General features: G+C 41.1%; 1 protein-coding gene and 1 non-coding gene across 2 annotated transcripts in view; both read left to right on the top strand.

Moving 5' to 3' along the window:
* GPC6 (glypican 6) overlaps positions 1-21,247 on the top strand; it is a 1,323,196-nt gene that overhangs the window by 1,067,984 nt on the left and 233,965 nt on the right. The window lies entirely within an intron of this gene.
* LOC114009273 (U1 spliceosomal RNA) lies at positions 143-306 on the top strand. Its single transcript, XR_003550724.1, has one exon. It is a non-coding gene; the product is annotated as a U1 spliceosomal RNA (small nuclear RNA).

Here is a 21,247-nt window from a genome sequence, read left to right as displayed (position 1 = left end):
TAGGGAGCTGGAAATAGTGGGTCATACAGTCTCTCTTTGAGATTGCATTGTTTTCCTTTCCATATTCTATGTCCAGAGCTTAAAGAAGTAAATCCAGAATGTTTTTGTTTATTTATTTTCTTCTTTAAGTATTATTTATTTTATACTTACCTGGCAGGAGAGATACAATGATCACCATGGTGGTTTTCCCAGGATGAGGCTCATCCATTGCATTCTGCGTGTGCTGACCCCTGCGTTTTCCCCAAATGAGGGAAATTCAACTGCATAATTTGTGGTAGTGGGGGACTACATTCATGCTTTCCCCTGGGGGAAAATAATTATTTATTTTATTTATTATTTTATTTGTTTGTTTATTTATTTATTTTTAAATTTAATTTGCTATAGGGCATGTGCATGTACCAGAGAGAGAGAGAATGTGAGAAAACAAGCCACCCAGTTTGGGAGTTGAACTGTGGTTGGCCATGTGGGAGTCCAGTGCCTTAACCACCATGCCACCTACTGGCTCCTCCAGAATGTTTTTAATGTTTAGTGGCTCCCTTTATTAAGAAATCGTGAGAGGAGACTGAAGGAGAAGGGCTAGTGGTGTGGCCATCCCCCTCACAGAGTGATTTCTCGCTTTCTATCTCTCTCTTTCTCCAACAAGCACATGCTTCCTAGAGCAAAAAAGTCTCAAAAGAAAAAAAGGGGGGGGAGAAAGAAAAAGAAATAAGCTCTTTTTGTCATTTATTTATTTGTGTCTTCTTTCGTGAACATGGGTGTGCCTTGAGGGACTGGACTACATACAGAGCCACAGTAAAACATGTCACTCTGTAGAGCATCCCACAAAAAAGTTCCAGATTCACATCTACAGATCTCTCTGAGTACACGAGGCATGCACATGCCCATGATCTGGAATTGGCTGAGGCTGGGATAGATCAAGGCCTTAGAACCCTGTAGAGGGTGACTGTGGTTCTCATTGTCTTTGTCACTCATAGATGAAGTAAACAAACAAGAACATGAGTGTATGAGTGTGCCATTTTAAGTTAGCTGAGCATTATTTTATTGTCTCCAGTTCCTGCTACCTAAGTATAAGTGGATTGGAGGAGGCCAAAGTCTACAACTTGTTAGCCTCTCTGGTCATACAGAAGAACCATTCACCACCACCAGGACCTAACGGAACTAATTCAGCTGTGAATCTAGATGCTCTAAATCAGCAAGACTTTATTTCCTCAATACTACAGGAAACTCACTCACACACATAAGGCCATCTAAAATAGAGCCAGAGCAACATACATTTTAGAACTACTTTTATGCTTTGCTTTTGTCATTTATTTTGGCTATGTTTTATGAATATTCTCAAATGAAAACTTAGGATACTCTTGGAGAATAAAGAAAGCTGTTGCACTTCGTGAAAACACTTGGGAGAGTAAGAGTGCATCAGTAAAGCAGCTTATTAAGGACTTCAGGAAAAGTAAGAGAACTAATTTGTCACAGTGCATGACATTCAGAAGAACAAATGCTTCCTAGATTAGAATGCTAAGGACAGTAATGTTGGGGAGAATACAAAATTCCAAAGTATATTCATGAGAGAGAATGTTTGAATTGTAAAAAGGGACTTTGCCAGGGGGAAACCAAGAGATTTGTCTTTCTGTGCATTTTAGTCATTACCAGCCTGAGTTCCTGGAGGCCCTAGTTTATCATCTCTGATTTTCCTAACTTCTTTCATAGCATGTAGCACAGAGTAAGAGCTCAAAATGCATTGGTGGAGCTACAGATTAGCATAAAAGGCACATCCACATCCTTCAGTGATTCTCTTCTCAATCCTAAAATGACAGAGATCTGGGAAGATGGAATCCCATACAATATCCCAAGCTTCCATAACCATGAAACTACAAAGTCCTGCATCAGAAGCTCTATACTAGTTGGATCCAATCAGTAGCACAGCGGTAAAACACAATACTGCAAGGCTGACCCATATGGAAAGATTGCTAGTTTGCATCCAGAGACCTGCCTGAATACACCAGGCACATGAGTGCTCATGACCTGTGTTGGTTCCTTATAGTAAAAATATGACAACTCCTGCTTCAAGAGAAAACATTCATAGTTTAATATGTTGAGCAAATGCATCAATGTACACTGTTACATAAATAACCAAATTACATACATTTCTAAACTTGTTAACATACATAAGCCTATGGAGTTCTTAATCAAGGTACAAGAGACAGTGAATTAGAACTAAAAGGCTTGGGTTGAGTCAAGGTCAGATAGTCACCGCTAGTGACTTTTCCTGGGCAGTGATCTTACAGTGCCTGTCAACTTGTGTGTGCCTGTAAGTGGCATACATAGGTACTGAGCAGTGCTGACAAGACTTGGTAAGAAGACAAGCTGTCATTGGTCAACTATGAGACATATTGATCAGAAAACACGTTCTGAGATTGCATCAGTGAATAAAGGATATCATTCAGATCAACCCATGCTGGAAGACTGTGTTCAGTTTTGTGCGCCATATTTTTATGTATTTATTTTTTTGATGAGAGAGAGAGGGCCAGCCAGATAGCATGGTGGTTATGGTGTCTGGATCCCACATGGCCAAATATGATTTGACTCCTAGACCTGGTGTCTTGAAAAAACATGCCAGGCTCATTTGCATGCCTGCCTAAAATCCCAAGAGGAAAATGGAGAAGGGATTGTAGTGTGGTCATCTCCCAGTGTAGGGGAGGATGTGATTTCTCACTTTTCCTTCTCTTCCTGGTGAGTGCATGCACCTACAGAAAAAAAAAAAAAAAAAAAAAAAAAACTAAAACTAATAATAATAATAAATATGAGAGCGGGGACCAGCAGTTAGCATAATGGCTATGTCACTGGACTCCCATGTAGCCAACTGCGGTTCAAGTCCTGGACCCAGTGGCTTAAACTCACACTGGGCATGCGTGCGTGCGTGCCCAAGATCCCGAGAGGAGAATGGAGGAGAAGGAATTGTGGCATGGCCATCCCCTCTGGGGGGGGTGATTTCTCACTTTCTGTCTCTCTGTCTCTCTCCATCTGTCTGGCGAGTACACGCTCCCTATAGCAAAAACTTCTCCCCCTCAAAAAAATAATAATAATGTGAGTGAGAGAATGAGAAGCACCCTCCATGGGGTTTAAGGCTGTAGTCCTGCCCCTCCTTCCCTGGGCAGGTAGTCTTATGGTTGCACAGGTGTGACCACCATGTCCAGGTTGATCAGGGACTAAACCCCAATCTGCCATATGGCTTACGGCATTGCAGAGTGTCATGCTACTGCCGTGCTACCGTGACTGGGCCTGTACCCCCCACATTTGTAAGGATCAAAAGACAAGTGAAACTAATGGAGATGAGTGTGACCTGGTTTGGAGTCTCCAACCCATGCTATCTAAAAAATGGCACCAAAAAGTGTTGTTTGACTCAGAAAAGAGAAAACTTAGGGCTATGTGCAAGGTGTACTTAAATGCAGAAAAAGCTTTATGTTTAGGGTAGCTCTTTGGTACTGTTGAGACTAATTAGAACTTTTTGATGGTTAGAGTGTAAAAGGTGGAGGTGGTAGTCTCAGCGGTATGTTAGAATGGGGTGGTCATGATTCAATTATCATAGGGTGATTGGATTGATAATGCCAAGAATTCCTTCAAAACTGAAAATATTTAATTCTGTGAGAAATATGATCTCAAGAGGACTTTTCCCAAATGTGTCTCAAGCTACTAGATTCCAAGTAGTAGGCTTAGTAAAGAAGTAGTGATTCTCCAGTTGTAGAAATTTAAAAATTTGAGATTTTATTAAGTTCTCAAGCTAACATACCTGAAGATAGGGCCCTACCTTGAGGTAGAGATAAGAAAGCATCACTAGTTTCAACCTCTCCTTTTCTGTCTGAACTAAGATAGTAAAGTGCAAGTTTGATTCTTATGCAAAGTTAGTAGCAAGCTGAGGGAACCATAGAAAGTGCATGTATTTTCTGTTTGTAACAAACATTTAGCAATTTTCCAATTACTGCAGCAATGTTATGAGGATCAGTGGGAACTAATTGCAAAGTGCTCAGGAATGCTTCAGAGGAAGAAACCTTAATCTTTCATTATCATCTTGATTACCAACTACTGCAACAGCCTACTCCATTGATATTGTCTTATTGCTTTTCATTTATGCTAATAGAAAAGACTGCTAGTTACATATGATTTTAGTTCTCTGGAAATAAATGACAAGAAATGAATAAATCATGTCCTACTGTAGGTTTGCAGTCAGGGCACAAGATTAGTAAATTATGCACTATGTAAAAGAGAGCTAGAATGAAATCAATCTTTGGCTAAGCTTGAGTGATCCATACAATACAATTTTAATGTATGGGTTAGGGACCCTCTGTGCAAGAGTTCTCATAACCTAGTTAGGTTGATAATTAGGACACAGGGACAACCAAAAGGGGAAAAAATAAAGTGTTGAACAGCAGCCAAGTGAATTTTAGAATAATGAAGAAATATCAAATAGGGTAAAATCAATGGAGTTAGAGGACACAAAGGGGAAATGAAAAACATTCAAAGATAAATTAATGTAGGCCCAAGGGTTATGCAAGCAATTTACTATAAATATACTAGGGGAAAAAAGACAGATGTAGGTGAACAAGGAAGTACAAAATTGGTCATCCATTGTTATAAGTAAGAAATGGTATAAAACAAATTGTGTGGCAAAACAGGTCAGTGAAGAAGAAAGAAAAGCATGAAAGAAAAAATTCGGACATTCTTAGGCAGATGACATGCTTTTCCGCAAAAGTTCTCGCCATCTCGTCATGCATTCTCATATCTTTATAAATTTTATGTGAAGTGCATTTGGCCAGCCTCATTTTCAGTCATGAAAACGAATTCAACGTCTCCCAAAGTCACAGAAAACAACAAGTTGTTACCTTTCAACCACGTAAGAAGTTTCAACCCATCTGCCCATTTAAGAGGCAGCAAATTCATGATTCCATTAATTTTTTTAATTGACCTATAAAAAAGTAAAGTACACTAATCTTGTGTGTACAGCTCAATTAACTTTTATGTATGAATACATTCCTGTAGCTATCACTAAGATCTGGATACAGACCATTTCCAGGATCCCAAGAGCTCCCTTGTGCATTTTTCAGTGTATATCTCTCAAATAGAATTACTATTCAGGTTTCTAGCACCGTCAGCTAGTTTTGCTTATTCTGGAACTTCATAAAAATGGAGTTTTGCAGTATCTATGCTTTAGTGTCTAACTTCTCTCATTCAACATAATATCTGAGATTCTTCTTATTTTCTCACCTCTATCAGTTGACTATTCTTAGTTATTGCTTTAGAGCAGAGTGGGCAAATTTTTCTATAAAGGGCCAGGTAGTTGGGCTGGCTCCATAGCCTAGTAGCTAAGAGAGCCAGATCCCACACAATGGCCACAATTTGAATCCCAGGCTTGGGGGAACACGCTAGGTACATGTGCGTACATGTACAAAATCCCAACAGGGTGGAGAAATGGAGAAGAGATTGTGGTGCAACCACACCTCTATAGCGGGGAGGTGTTTTTTCTCTCTCTCTTTTCCCTCTCTTTGTCTCTCTGGCAAAACCACATGCCCTCGGGCCATTAGAGGGGGAAAAAAGGGGCCAGGTAGTCAATATTTTATTTATCAATTCTCTTGTGGATGAACATTTGGATTATTTCTAATCTTTTGGTAAAAATACGCACACATTTCTTTGGCATATATATTTGGGAGTGAAAGTACTGTGTCATAGAGTTGGTGTTATGATGAACCTTAACAAATACTGCCAGTTCTCCAAAGTAGTTGAACCAATTCACATGTCCATCGGTGCTGTTTGAGGGTCCTAGAGCCTTTACTTCCTTGACAATACTTGAGATAGCTAGTCTTTTTAATTCTGATATTCCTTGTGAATGTCTAGTACATTCACTTTATGGTTTTCATTTGTATTTTCTTGAGTAATAATGCTAGTGCTTTTTAATTTTTTTTAAATGTGATTATTGCCCATTTGAATATTTCCTTTTGTGAAGTGCCAGTTCAATTTTCCTGCTCATTTTTAAAGAAAAAAAAAATGAGTTATCCAGCCCTAGCCTAAAAAAATGCAGTAATAGAATACTAGACTGCTGCAGTGCTGGAAGCCACGTGGCTGGCTACAGGCTAGGATTCCTGGGTCGGCTTGAAAACATACTAAGCATATACCCATGGGCACAAAGATCGTGAGGAAATAGAGGACTGAGGAAAGGGGATCACATCACTATTAAATCCTTACAAGAATGCTTCTCTCTCCTTCATACATGGATATAAGCTGACATATAAATAAATAAATAAAATTTGTAAATGGGCTACCTATTTTATTAATGATTTGCAGAGGTTATTGATATATCCTACATACAAGTCCTCTTTCTACATATGTGAATATCTTTTTCCAATCAAGATTTCACTTTCAGGGTAGGATAAGCAGTTGATATCATATTTTTTTTTTTTCCCAGTAGGATGCTTTCACTTCATCAGTCACATCAGCCCAGAGTGAGTCACAGAATTAATCAGGATATGAAAGCACTATCCAGGAAGTCCAGGAGCATGTGTGGAGAGGGAAGACCAGTACTGTTTGAGGATGTGGCATGGAGCCTCTTGCCTTGCTTCCTCTCCCAATGCTGTCTTTGGTTCCTATGAAAGGGAGGCAGGGCACTGGGCTCCCGAAGCAAAGGTAACCTTCAAGGAGAAAGGTACAGAGGAGTAGCAGGTGTAGCAGACCTAATATTTGGAACAATACACTCAAGACAAAACCTTCACTAACTCACCCACCATTCTAGCTTTCTTGTGCTAAACGTAGTGGGGAACTAATGACCTTGATATTGTTATTTATAACCTCTCTTTAAAAAAATGAGCACACCATGAATCTAGTTTTGTAATGCCAGGCAGATAGCATGGAACAAGCCAAGAACGCTGTTCAGAATTCTACATTCTGTGCTACACACTCTCTCTTTAGCTATGCATTCTCCTTCTATTAAGTTATTGCCAAGCAAAGGTGATTTATTAAGATGAGAAGCAGACACTGCTAAAACAGGAAGAAAAGCAAAAAAGAAATAAATGTTTCCTCAGAACCCACAAAGGAGAACAGATGTCAGCAGAAGCAGATGTATGCTTCTCCGGGGTGAAAGGAAGAATACTTAATGCAATCAGAATCTTGGTAACATAAGTAACCAAGAAAGTAGAACGTCTAAAACTTTGCGCAACTCCTTCACACGATGTTATGCATCCATAAATACTACCCACAAACTACCAATGAAAAACGGCTTTAAACTTTTTGTAAAGAAAGAAAAATGAGAATGGATTAGCAAACGGAAGGTTATATTTATCCCATTTTAAAAATTAGAAACCCATGCAGAAGGTTTGCCTTGAAGAAGAAGCTATCAATCTTCTATCCTATTTAGCTCAATCAGCTGAAAGTCTAATGTCTGTTAAGGACTCTCATGTGACATGATGAATGATTAATTCCCTCCCAAATTTCAACACCAAGGGAACACAATGCAAACTGTTTAGGTAACTATCTTGAAGAAACGTGACTGAATGAAATTACCAAGTGGTTTCTTTCTAAACCATATATTATGATTACTACCCTTAAAAATATGTAAAACTTCCCTGTGTCAACTACCAAAATAAAGATACTTGGAGAATATTTTCAGCAACTGTGACTTTAGACAACATCCTATGGCCCAGTTGTGGTGTGCACTCCAAGCACACTGGGCTCTACTCACTGGAACCGAGTGGAAGAACTGGGTTCAGTTCCTGGTCCTGAGAGAATTGATGGTAGCTCATAATACCAGCACACAGGAGAATGAGGCAGCACACGGAGACCTCATCTTTAAAAAAATCTGGGGCAGGGACCAGCAGTTAGTGTAATGGCTATGTTGCTGGACTCCCATGTGGTCGACCGGTTTGAGTCCTGGACCCGGTGGCTTAGACTCATGCCAGGCACATGTGTGTGTGTGCCCAGGATCCTGAGAGGAGAATGGAGGAGAAGGGATTGTGGCATGGTCATCCCTCTGAGAGGTGATTTCTCGCTTTCTGTCTCTCTGTCTCTCTAAACCATATATTATGATTACTACCCTTAAAAATATGTAAAACTTCCCTGTGTCAACTACCAAAATAAAGATACTTGGAGAATATTTTCAGCAACTGTGACTTTAGACAACATCCTATGGCCCAGTTGTGGTGTGCACTCCAAGCACACTGGGCTCTACTCACTGGAACCGAGTGGAAGAACTGGGTTCAGTTCCTGGTCCTGAGAGAATTGATGGTAGCTCATAATACCAGCACACAGGAGAATGAGGCAGCACACGGAGACCTCATCTTTAAAAAAATCTGGGGCAGGGACCAGCAGTTAGTGTAATGGCTATGTTGCTGGACTCCCATGTGGTCGACCGGTTTGAGTCCTGGACCCGGTGGCTTAGACTCATGCCAGGCACATGTGTGTGTGTGCCCAGGATCCTGAGAGGAGAATGGAGGAGAAGGGATTGTGGCATGGTCATCCCTCTGAGAGGTGATTTCTCGCTTTCTGTCTCTCTGTCTCTCTTTCTGGTGAGCGCACGTGCCCTATGGCAAGAACCTCTCTGAAAAAAAGAAAAAAGAAAAAGATCGGAAGCTGGCCCCGTAGTGCAGCAGTTAAGCACTATATAGAGGGGGCTGGAGCCCATATAGCTGACCAAGGCTTGAATACTGGCCCGGGTGTTTGAAAAACATGCCAGCACATGCACGTATATCCATGATTCTCATGGGATGGAAAAATAGAAGCAAAAGAATTGCAGCATAACCAGGCTGCAGTTCTCTCTGTCTGGAATTTCATATGTTCTTTTCTTCCAAATCCATCTTAATTAATTTTCAGTTCTCTAAATGTATGTATCATTACCTGTCAGTGGTCTTTAAATATTTTATTTTGTCCTCCTATCTTCCATTATCATTCAATGAAGAGTGATATGACAATATAAATTATAATCAAACTATGAAAAATGATTATGTGTAATATTAAACAGTAATTTGAACAATATTTTTAATGCCTATGCTCAGAAAAAAAAGAAACTAAAAAGCAATAATACTAGAGTATACCCAATTTTTGTATTTTATTCATGGGGGAAAAAGGGTTTTGTCGTTTTTTCCTATTCAAAACTTTCCACATTTCCTTGAATAGGGTATACTTTTTCCATCATACAAATGCAAATCATTGAAGTAATTGCTCTCTCTTTCAAAAGACCACTCCACCCACAACCTTCTTTTAAGACAAAAATGGGTTTTTGGTTTCTTTCCCAACAGCTCCAAGCAGCAGTTCTAAGAGTCTCACTTTTTACTTACATTTATTCTCCTGTTCCATTACAACCAGGCTTAATGGTTGTTTTGTACAGCCAGCAGAGAAGTGGGAGCAGGTGAGATCATGAATCTCAATGGTTGGGTAAACTGAGTTCTCTGCCTTGCCAGGAGGTCCAAGATTGCTAGACATCACCTAAGCAATTTTCAGATAGCAAAATGCTTGTCCTAGACTCAATCTTCCTTCTGTTTGCTTACTGAATTTCCCTGTTCTTGTTCATGAAGTCCATTGCACAATTGACTACTGCCTCGATTTTATCTGAGTCTTGTGTAAAGGATTTGAACCTGGTTCTGAGGGCCCTGTTTCTTTGAGATCCCCTTTATTGATAGTCACAAAGGACCTTGTCCTGATCATCATATCCAGTATCCTCACCCTCCTGTGTATCTTTCTTCTTGAGCTCAGAGAAGTAGGTTCTAAAGCCAACCAAGAGTCCATCATTTACATCCTTCCTCCCTTGGGTATCCTTGGGTGTCTGCACACTGCCTCCCACACTATGAAAATAATCTTCATGGGACCAGCAGTTAGCGTCATGGCTATGTCACCGGACTCCCATGTAGCCGACCATGGTTTGAGTCCCGGATCTGGTGGCTTAAACTCACGTCGGGCACATGTGCGTACATGCCCAAGATCCCAAGAGGAGAATGGAGGAGAAGGGATTGCAGCGTGGTCATCCCCCCTGGGAGGTGATTTACGCTTTCTGTCTCTCTGTCTCTCTCTGTCTTTCTGGTGAGCGTAGACACCCTATAGCAAAAAACCTCTCAAAAAGAAAAAATAGTAATAATAATCTTCAAAACTTCTTTTCTTTCCCCTTTCCTCGTTTCATGTTCTCTTCTTGCATGTTATTGTTGTCATTTACTCTGAGACAGTGAGACTGGGTGGAAAAGTGAAATCTAAAGAAGCATAGAGTGAGGCAGGTCACACAGGTTCTGAGCAGGAGGAGTAAAATCTGCTTCCTCTCACAGGAGTTTCTGATTACCTGCTCTATGTGTTTTCAATGATTCTTTTTTACTGTTTATATAAACGTACATCTGGGACCAGCAGTTAGCGTAATGGCTATGTCGCTGGACTCCCACATAGTCGACCGCAGTTCGAGTCCCGGACCCGGTGGCTTAAACTCACGCTGGGCGCATGTGCGTGTGTGCCCAAGATCCCGAGAGGAGAATGGAGGAGAAGGGATTGCGGCATGGCCATCCCCCCTGGGGGGTGATTTCTTGCTTTCTGTCTCTCTGTCTCTCTCTGTCTGTCTGGCGAGCGCACACGCCCTATAGCAAAAACCTCTCCAAAAAAAAAAAATGTACATCTAAAATTTTTTAAAATTATATTTTTCCTAAGAGGTACTCATTTCTCTTTGATTTCCAAAGGCTGTTTGGTTTTTAAAAAACAAAATAACAACAACAAAATAAAAGTGATATGAACTCTAATTACAACACATCCATTGGAAATAAATGGAAAGTTAACTACTTTCCACAAGCTTTTTGACTTTTTGACAGGATTCCTGGAAAAATGACATAGTTAGCTAAGATAGCACGACAGATGGAATCGTTAGCTTCTGACCGCAACTCTTTCCTTGGAGAGCAGTGCATTAGGAAAGGCTCTGTATGTATTTTATTTCTTTTATAAAATTAATTTTGTTGTGTGCATTTTTTTTTAAAGTTTGCCAGAGGGGCATGCACTCACCAGAGACAGAGAGCTCAAGAAAGGAAAAGTGAGAAAGCATCCTCCACGGAGAATGGTCATGCTGCGATATCATTTTCTCCATCTCTCCATCCTTGTGTGATTTGGGGCGTATATGCACATACATTCAGCACATTTCTTAAGCTGCTATGTCTGGAACTCAAATCACACAGTCAACCATGTGAGATTTAGCTGCCTTAACCATCAGGCCACAGGCGGGCCCCATTGCATATATTTAAGGTGTACAACAGTACATTATGAGATAATCTATCTAGTAAAACGGTTATATAGCAGAACACCTTAGCAGATCCATCATCTCACTTAGTTACCTGCCCCCCTTTTAAACAGGTCTCTACAGTTAAAAGAAAAATAAACCAGCCAATTGAATAGAGAAGAGTTTTAATAGAGCAAATCCTAACACAATTTAAATTGGGCAGTTGTCTCCAGACTTCCAGACAACTCCAGCCAGCCACATGGTCAACTTGTCATTTAAGTCACAGAACCAGAAAGTGTCATTCCAAAAACATAAGTGAAGGAGTGAGGTAGAGACATCATTGGTTACATTCTGAAGTTGTCTGCATTCATACAGTTGAAAAGGCAGGGTGCCTGTGATTGACTGAAGCCTAACTGCTGTGATTGGCTGTAACTTAGCAACCAGGTCAGAAAAACAACCTAAAATGTAGGATTTCAGCTTATTCCTAGGAATTCAAGTGTGGGAGGACAGTGGGTGTTTTAGGCCAAAATAGTTTAATTTAACACTACTCTGAGGGTAAAATGTCTGCAGAAAAATAGGAAGTATGAAAAGAAAAGAAAATTATTTTACCCAGAAGATATTTACAAGAACCAGTATGCTGTTCTTGAGATTAAAATAAAAACAATGCTTTATCCCAGGGTACTTACCAGTAGGAATGTAAACAGGTGTGTAAACTGAATGGTACGATAATATGTTATGGATGCCACATGGCGAGGAGGACATGGACACTGTAGGCTGCCTGCAGGGTGGGACTTCCTTCTGGAAAGGGAGCAGATAGACTTTGAGGAAGGAGGTTAGGCTGCAGAGCCTTTTAACAGGGTATGGCTTGAAGGATAAGGGAGAGCCAGAGCCCTTTGCACAGGCTGATCCCATGATCAACCTTGTAAATAGTAGCTAGTTCCTGGGTTCATTTGGTGAGCCCAGGAAGCTCTTTTGGTCCACTCTCCCCTCAGGATTTTGGTGTTAAATTGCAGGTAAACACTCACTCCTCGAGACACCACCTTTGATTTGAGGCCTTACCACAGATTTGGATCATACTCTTCTGAATTGATAAAGAGGCTGTCTAGTGGTGCCCATTTGTATTTGATACCATACTTCAAATACGACAATTTGATCAACTGAATACAGCCTTTGAAACCACAATAAATGTATTTTGTGCTTAAGTAGATAATGAAAATAGCAAGAAAAATCAATGAATGAGACCACTATTTGGAAGCATCCTCACTGTATTAAAATGTAAGATGTTTCAAGTGAGCTGCATGCAGAGGGAGTGACTGCTCACAAAAGAGATATGATAAGTGGCCTTCGTCTCCCTTAGCAATCAATGTTTATTTGTCCTTAGTAATTTTCTTAATTTTCTACTGGGTACATATTCTGCTTCAAAATAGAATAATGTACTGGAAATGGAGTCAATAGGCAAGCCTGAAGTTGTTTTTTTGTTTGTTTGTTTGTTTTTAAGTCTAGAAATTAGTAGGGACAAATCAGTAAAGTAAAATAGATAACTTGTTCCTTTTTTTCACATTTTTAATTTTTTTTATGGACAGTTTTTTTTTTGTTGTTTTGTTCTGTTTTTGTTTTTGTTTTGCTATAGGGCACTCGCCAGACAGACAGAGACAGAGAGATAGAAACCAAGAAACCACCCCCCAGGGGGGATGGCCACGCCACAGTCCCTTCTCCTCCATTCTCCTCTTGGGATCTTGGGCTCACACGCACATGTGCCCAGCATGAGTTTAAGCCACCAGATCCGGGACTTGAACCACAGTCAACTACGTGGGAGTCCAGCGACATAGTCATTACGCTAACTGCTGGTCCCACATTTTTAATTTTTTTATGAAATAAAGATAGAGAGAGACAGACATCCCCGACAGGGTTTCCACACTGAGTCCATTCCCAGTCTTATCCAGCCTGACCAAAGGCACAGGGCTCTTCCCTAATATACTCAGAGAGGTCCTAAAACCCAGGACCTCTTCCATGTGGATCCAGTTAAATTTCTGCCTTGCTACCACCTGGCCCTAGATACCCTATTCTGATGTACATATCATCTCAATTCAAAATAACAGGTTTTCTGTGTGTGTGTGTGTGTGTGTGTGTGTGTGTGAGAGAGAGAGAGAGAGAGAGAGAGAGAGAAAGAGAGAGTGAGAGAGAGAGAGAGAGAGAACTGAGGCTACTCTAATGTACTAGAGCAATGGCTCTCAATTTGAATCAGAATCACCTTGTGAATCGATGAAGCAGATTGCTAAGCCCATTCCCAGACTGTCTACTGCCGTAGGTCTAGGGTAGGACCTGAGATTTGGCATTTACAGTAAGTTCTCAGGTGATATAGACCATGCTAATGTAGAAACCACATTTGGAGATCCACTTTTTTTTTGGGGGGGGGTGGATATATTTATTTATTTATTTTAAATTTTTGCTATAGAGTGCATGTACTCACCAGAGAGAAAGACAGAGAACGAGAGAGAGAGAGAGGGAAAGTGAGTAATCACCCCCTGGGGGCATGGCTATGCTTTAATCCCTTTACATCCACTCTTCCCTGGAGATTTTGTACATGCACTCATACTTGCCCAGTGTGATTTTCAAGTCGCCAAGTCTGGGATTCAAACTGGGAAGTTGGCCATGTGGAATTTAGTGCCTTAAATTCCATGCCACCTACTAGATCCACTTTTCTGGAGAGTTCTCGGACTCACATCATATCATATTTCTCTCTTACACCTGGGAGTCACAGTGCTCTGACTGGCATACAGGAGGGCAGATTTAAAATCAGGATCTCATTAATCTCATCATTGGGTGGAGGCCTAGTTAGATGTAATATTTCTTCTAAATATGTGAAGATTTGTTTATTTTTCATGGAGGATCAAAAATGTAAAGCTAGGAAGAAGTTGAAACATTATCTAACTTACCCTGTTGTCTGCAGAAGAATACAGTGAAGCCTCAGCAGATTAATTCACTTTATTAAGGTTACAGAGATACTTACTGGTGACACCAGGAACAAAATACATCTGTCTCTGAACTCCCAGCTTACACAGTCTTTGCACTGTGCCACCTGGCTTTTGCAACTTTAATTCCAGAGTCATTTAAAATTAGTTACAGTTTAAAGTAGTTCATAAAAGTGAGGCAAGTTGTTTGAATGCATCTGTCACATTTTTGGATAAGATTGAGAAAGAGAACTAGCTCACACCAGCTATCAATTATTGGGTGCCCACTGAGTGCCTGATACTATACATGCATTGGTGCCATTTAATTTTTTTAAGAGGTTTTTGCCTTAGGATGCATGTGTTCACCAGGGAGAGACAGAGACAGTGAGAAGGTAAGTGAGAAATCACCTCCCCAGCAGTGATGGCCACGCTGCAATCCCTTCTAGTTCGTTCTCCTGGAATCCTGGGCACGCACGCACGAGCGACCACTATGATTTTCAAGCCACCAGGTCTAGGACTCAAACTGCCATCAGCCGTGTGGGAGTCCAGCAATATAATCATTATGCTGTCTGCTGGCCCCACTGTTTAATCTTTAATCAGTTTTGTGGAATAAGTAATAAGCCTCACTTTTCTGATATGGAACCTGATGCTAAGCAAGGTTGCATGGCTTACTCAAAGCCATGAAAACAGGAAGCAGTATCTAGAGGCCAAGCCTACACTGGAAGAAGAAAACTGAGCCAAGGCAACAGACACCTAGTTATCAGCTCCTTTTCTCTCAAAGGGCACTGACAAAAAAGTTGACCTTGGTTGCATGGTTATAAGGCAGAGAGGTAGGCGACAAGAAGCCAGATGGGCTCTAGTGGCTGAATCAGCGAGACAAAGGAGGATCTTAGTCTCAGGTAAACAAGGTAGAACCTCATCTCACTGGAACTGGGTTACAAAGTTAGAACTTAATTCACAGAAAGGCCTCTGACTTGGTGATTAGTAGCTGAGTGCAATCCTAGAGGTCTTCTGTCTTCCTGCAGCTGGTTAGAACAGAAAAGGGGGTCAGGAGGCTGCAGGTTTGGGGACTGCAGAATGGTTACAGGCATATGGACTTTGTTCCTGAAGCTTTTTGTTTGTTTGTGACTTTTCATTTTGCCATAGGATGCATACTCTTGCCAGAGAAAGAGAGAGAGAGAGAAAGAGACAAAGAGAGATAGGAGAAAAATTAGAAATTCTTCCCCAGGGGACAAGTAGATGGCGTGATGGTTACATTGCTGGACTCAACCATGGTTTGAGTCCCAGATGCAGCAGCTTAAAACTCACACCTGATGCTCAGTACCGAAGACCCAGGAGCAATAAAAGTGTGCAGGTTTAGATGAAGACATTCTGGGTATATGAATGAGAAAAGGCATCTCAGTCGTTTGTGTTTACCATCTGAAGTTTTTAGGGAAAAAATGCTTTTCAGGAAAAATCGCTGTTTTCAGAAATGTTTTAGGGAAAAGTACTGTATTTAAAATTAAAAGCCTGGTGGGAACCAGCAGTTAGCGTAATGGCTATGTCGCTGGACTCTCACGTAGTTGAACACGGTTCACGTCCCGGACCTGGTGGCTTAAAACTCACGCCGGGCGCATGTGCGTGCGTGCCCAAGATCCTGAGAGGAGAATGGAGGAGAAGGGATTGCAGCATGACCATCCCCCCTGGGGGGTGATTTCTTGCTTTCTGTCTCTATGTCTCTCTCTGTCTGTCTGGCGAGCGCATGCGCCCTATAGCGAAAATCTCTCCAAAAAAAAAAAAAAATTAAAAGCCTGGCATCTAGTGTCATCTGTCTTGTCAGTTTGGAGGTCTGATTATGATTTGGCATTAGAATTCCTCCAAGCTTCATTTTCTTCTTCTGTAAAAAATTGGAGTCCAACTAGATCGTCTCAAGGTTGTCCCCATTTCTGTGCCACTGTGTCTAGGCCCAAAAAATGTCTGTAAGCGGGACATTGTTTTCAGATGTGTGTGTTGATCCAGCCGCAGTGCTGAGCACTGCTAAGCGTCTGTGTTGCACAGACTGGGATCATATGAGAGGCCTGAGTTTATTCCTGGTCCAACCTCGAGGCCAGGTGCAATAGCATGAGCCTGCCATCCCAGCGGCCCAGGGCACTGAAGCTTCTGTGACAGCATGATACCAGAGTCAACATACTGCCCTCTACAGATATTCAAATAGCAGGCCAGGATTGCAATAGAAAATGGACAGGCCTACCTATGGCTCTAATGTAGCTGACTTTTTTTTTCTTAGATCATTTTATTTAACTTTTTAAAATTATTTATTTATTTTAATTTGATCAGAGAGAGAGAGAGAGAAGGAAGGTGAGAAAGCAAGCCAGTAGTTCCAGGACTAGAACCGTGGTTGGCCATGTGGGAGTCCAGTGCCCTTTACCACCACACCACCTGCAGGCCCCTGTATCAGACTTTTCACAAGGGAAAGCCATAATTGGGCATTCATAAGAATACTTTCTTCCATTTCTAATGTGTCCCAATCTTATTCTGCATAGACAGATGATGTGGAGAAAAATGCCAGATCATTAGTATTTGCATTAGAGCTTGACAGTCACCTTTACGAATCTATTCTTGGAGTAGCAGCCTGGGAAGGCACAGGAATCAATCTCCCTTTATTTCGGAAGATATCTGAGAAGAGAGAAAGTGTAGGGGAAAAGTTTCTAGTCACTCTGCTTCAGACCACATGTGTGCCCTCTCTCAAAAGAAGGCTTAAGGCAGAATAAGCACTTAGAGGAAACCGAGGCAGGGATGTTTCAGGGAGTAAATCACCCATGTACTCAGAATTCTGACTTCAAAATTCCATTTCCAAACTCAATTGGCCCCACTCCTTACACATCAGATTGATCAAAGCAAAAATTACAGATTCAAATTTATGGTGGAGCTAAGAAAAAGAAAATAGAATGATGAGTCAGAAAGTAGGAGGCCACAGAACTCAATTTTTTTCAGCATAAAATATGTATGAACTTTACTGACACCTTAACTACAAAGATGCTCTTTAAAAAGAGTGTTACTCATTTATACAAGCCTTGTTTTAAAAATTGGAAACCTCCTCCATCCCAAATATGTTTAGGTTAAGCCAAATCTAAGAGTTAACCTTACTATGAATTTATGTCTTCAGCAAATATTTATTGAGCACCTTCTAATGTTCAATCAAGTGTTGTTCTAAATACCAGGGTTGTAACAGTGGACCAGCGAGGCAAAATCTTCATCCCTGTGAAGCTTGGAGTCCAGGGAGGACAGAAAGACAAAAATAAAATATGAAAACTTTATAGAACTATGCAAGCATAAATATGTAAGTCTGTATACTAAGCTGTAATATACATGAGAAGGTGCCTATAGTTTTCAGAGAAAACACTCAACTTCTGTATGCCTTAACTTGTAATGTGGACTAAGAACGTGACCCGTGAAGAGTGCCTGGGCTCAGCCCCGCCAGTGTCTATACCTTTGCATGGCACACATGCCTTTGCTGAGCTAAGTACTTGCGGGACCCACCCAGGAGATGAGCCCCACCCTGGGTGAGTAGGGAAGTGGCAGACCAGTTAACAGGGTGAAAGATGAATGCAAATTAATCTCCACCCTCCCAGCAGCCAGCGCTCCCACTCCGTTGCCCTTCTGCATCCCCCTACCAGTTCTCACAGAAAAGGATGAATATTACTGACATGTTCACTTCACATCTCAGTGACCCAGAAAGGGGAATGTGCAGTAAGGCGCAGCGGTGTGCTAATGACAGAGTCTGAAAGTAAGGCCGTGACACAAAGAGGAGAGCAGTGTCATCAAGAGCCACTTTGAGAGCCCAGACACTTTCCCCTCATGCACTTCTTCCCAGGAGACTGGGGTGAGCAAAGCAACTCAGGCCAGAGGATTACCTGAAGCTTGACCAAGGCTAGGCCCCTTCCCTCCTGGCTGTACTGTGTCATAGGAGGGGAATGGAGGCTTTTCTCCTCATAAAAGGCTGTCAGGATGGAATCAATTAGCCCAGCCTGGCTCGAAGAGTTCTGAGACGTGAGTGGTTACTTCTTTTCATTTTTTAAAAATTATTTATTTTATTCATTATTATTTTTTTAATTTGACCAGAGAGAGAAAGAGAAAGTGAGAAAGCAAGCTGCCAGGTCCAGGATTCAAACCACGATCAGCCATGTGTGAGTCCAGTGGCTCAACCATCATGCCACCATTTCTTCCAACCAAATTAAAATATGTATATGTGTGTGTGTGTATATATATACACACACACACACATACATATACACACATATATACATACATAGTATGTGACTATATATATGTATACACACACATACACCCACATATGTATGTCTGTATATATGTATACATACATATGTGTATATACCATATAAATAGTCATATATGTGTATATATAAACAGTCATACATATAATCATGAAAATAGTCACATATATGCATATATAGTTGTAGAAACAAATAGTCATATATATGTGTGTGTGTGTGTGTATGTGTATATATATATATATAGTTAAACATATATAGTCATGGGAATAGCCATATATGTATATATATACACATGTCAATATACATACATGACTACTTCCAGTAGAAAGAACCTAGGGCTGCGTCTCGGAGGCTCCGTTATTCAGGTGAGAAGGGAGAAAGTAACAGCTGGATGCTCACTCTGCTGTCCCTATTCAGGAGCCGCTGTATCTGGGAGGTCTGGCACCTCTCCCCAGCCCATAGTGAATGGCACAGGGTCAGAGTCCAACCTGTCCTTGTCTTAATTTTGCACCACGTCTGTGCTCCTTAGCCCCTGGCGGGATGAAGATCAGGCTGGTCTCCAGCTGAGAGCACGCTTGCTCAGCAGCTTCCCTCTTCTGCTTCTCTGGAGAATGATTCCTCCCCAGATCAGGGGAGTATGAATCCATGTCTCACCCTCTGCCTCCTAGGACAGAAACTCACACACCTCGCCCACCCACCATCTTACCAGGGTCTCTAATAAGCACTTCTTGTGCTTTGCTCATTAGATTCTGACTTGCCATCAGAGCACCTTAACACTAAAAGACCTGAGGCATGGAGAAGCTGTTTCCTGAAAGTCTCGCAATCTAGTCAGTGGTCCAAGGGGTCCACTGACCCAAAATCTATCTTCTCTCACTGAATCATTATTTGTTGTATGAGGTTACTTCAAAAAAGTTCATGGGAAAATGGAATTAAAGTTTACTTTTAATGTAAAACAATTTGAAATCCATGCAGTTTTTTCACAATAAGCATTTTTCATGAGCTTTTGGAAGACACCCCCTTACCCCCCCCATTTAATTGCTTTATTTTCATTTACTGCTAAGGAGAAACAACCCAAGTTCACCAATGAATAATAAGTACCTCATATTTTCCTTACCCACTTACTATAACAGGGGTTCCTCAGGTTCGTTCATTGCTAAGACCCCCGAACGTTACCAGAAGCTCTGTCTTCTGACCACCAAGACACCTTTGGGGTCAGCAGGTGGCATGGAGTTTAAGGCGTCTGACACTCCCATGGCCAAATGTAATTTGAGTTCCAGACCTGGGTGGCTTGTTTTCTCTCTTTTTCTCTGATTAGTGCATGAGCCCTACAACAAATTTTAAAAATTATAATAATAATAAATAAAATTAAATAAATATGCTTTAAAAAAATAAAAGAGAAAGAGTCATTATGCCTGAAAAACTCATAAAATTCACAACACTGCTTTGGTCGGTTGCCCAGGTGGTAGTGAATGTTTTCTCCATTATTCTTTGGTTTTTGATAAGTCTGTTTAGCGTGACTTAACTGTGAACAGTCTCTATCCCTCTTCTGTATGAAATAGGCTTAGAGGCTGGACAACGACTAGGAAGAGAAAGAGGTGAGGTTCATGCAAGAGCAGAGAGATCCTGCTGTCCACTGAGGCAGGAAGAATATGCAGCGTCCCCTGCCTTTCAACCCTAGAAAGACAACAGCAGAGGGATGAATGTCCCCACCGGAGATATTACCTTGACTGAACATCTTATGTTTTACTGAATGTCATGAGATAGGTGATATATTTTTTTTGGATAAAAAGTGGTAGGTGGGATTTAAGTAAATTAGCAGTAAATAAAAAGATATTAACGTAAAATCCCAGATAATTTTTTAAAATTTTATAAGTCTGCAGGACCACAACAAATGGCGTTATGGTTACATTTGTTGCTGGACTCCCACATAGTTAACCATGGTTTGAGTCCCAGACCAAGCAGCTTAAAACTCACAGTGGGCTTGTGTGTGTGCATGCCCAAAATCCAGAGAGGAGACTGAAGGAGAAGGGATTGTGGCATGGCCATCATCCACAAGAGGGTGGTGGTGATTGATTTCTTGCTTTCTGTCTCTCTGTCTCTGTTTCCCTGGCAAGTGCATGAGTCCTATAGAAAAATCTCCCTCTTAAAAAAGAGAAAGAGAGAGAGAGAGAGAAATACAACAAAATTTTGAAAGTGCAAACTTAAAAAAATACATACATTTTACAGAGTCTTTCTATGATCTGACATTCCTCCCCATTCATGGTAGACATAAGAAATTTTACTTCCTCCTCATGAGATGACATAAATATTATGATGATCTCCTAAGTTGTCTGCTAGAAATACAGCAGCTTCCTCAAGGGTGCTCAGGCATAAAATCTAATGGCTGGTGCACCAGACGGTCCCAGTGTGGCCTTTCCATTTTAGATGATGGAAGTATCATGTGCTCTCTCTCTCCCGCTCTCATTTTTCTCTCATTCTCATCTCCTAGCTTGGTTATTTGGTTATTGTACGACAGGATTCTCGTACTTTAATATTTGCCATACTAAACAGGGTATACACCCCACCTTAGTTCTTAGTTCTATACACAGTACCAAACCATGGCTCAGTGGTCTTGACCAGAACTGGCCATATGCTGGGTAGTTGACCACACCCTTACCTGCCTTGATCATATCACGTCATTTTGTACTGTTACTCAGGTATTGCACATGCTTCCACTTAAAATTTATTCTCTCCCCTGTCTCAACTCCTCCCAGGGCCTTTAAGAATCTAGAATACTATTGCTTTTTTTTTTTTTTTTTTTGAGGAAT

Source organism: Tupaia chinensis, unplaced genomic scaffold (assembly GCF_000334495.1).
Source record: "Tupaia chinensis unplaced genomic scaffold, TupChi_1.0 Scaffold000503_1, whole genome shotgun sequence".
Taxonomy (NCBI): domain Eukaryota; kingdom Metazoa; phylum Chordata; class Mammalia; order Scandentia; family Tupaiidae; genus Tupaia; species Tupaia belangeri.
The sequence above is the reverse complement of the archived record's forward strand: the minus strand, read 5'-3'. Positions and strand labels throughout refer to the sequence as shown.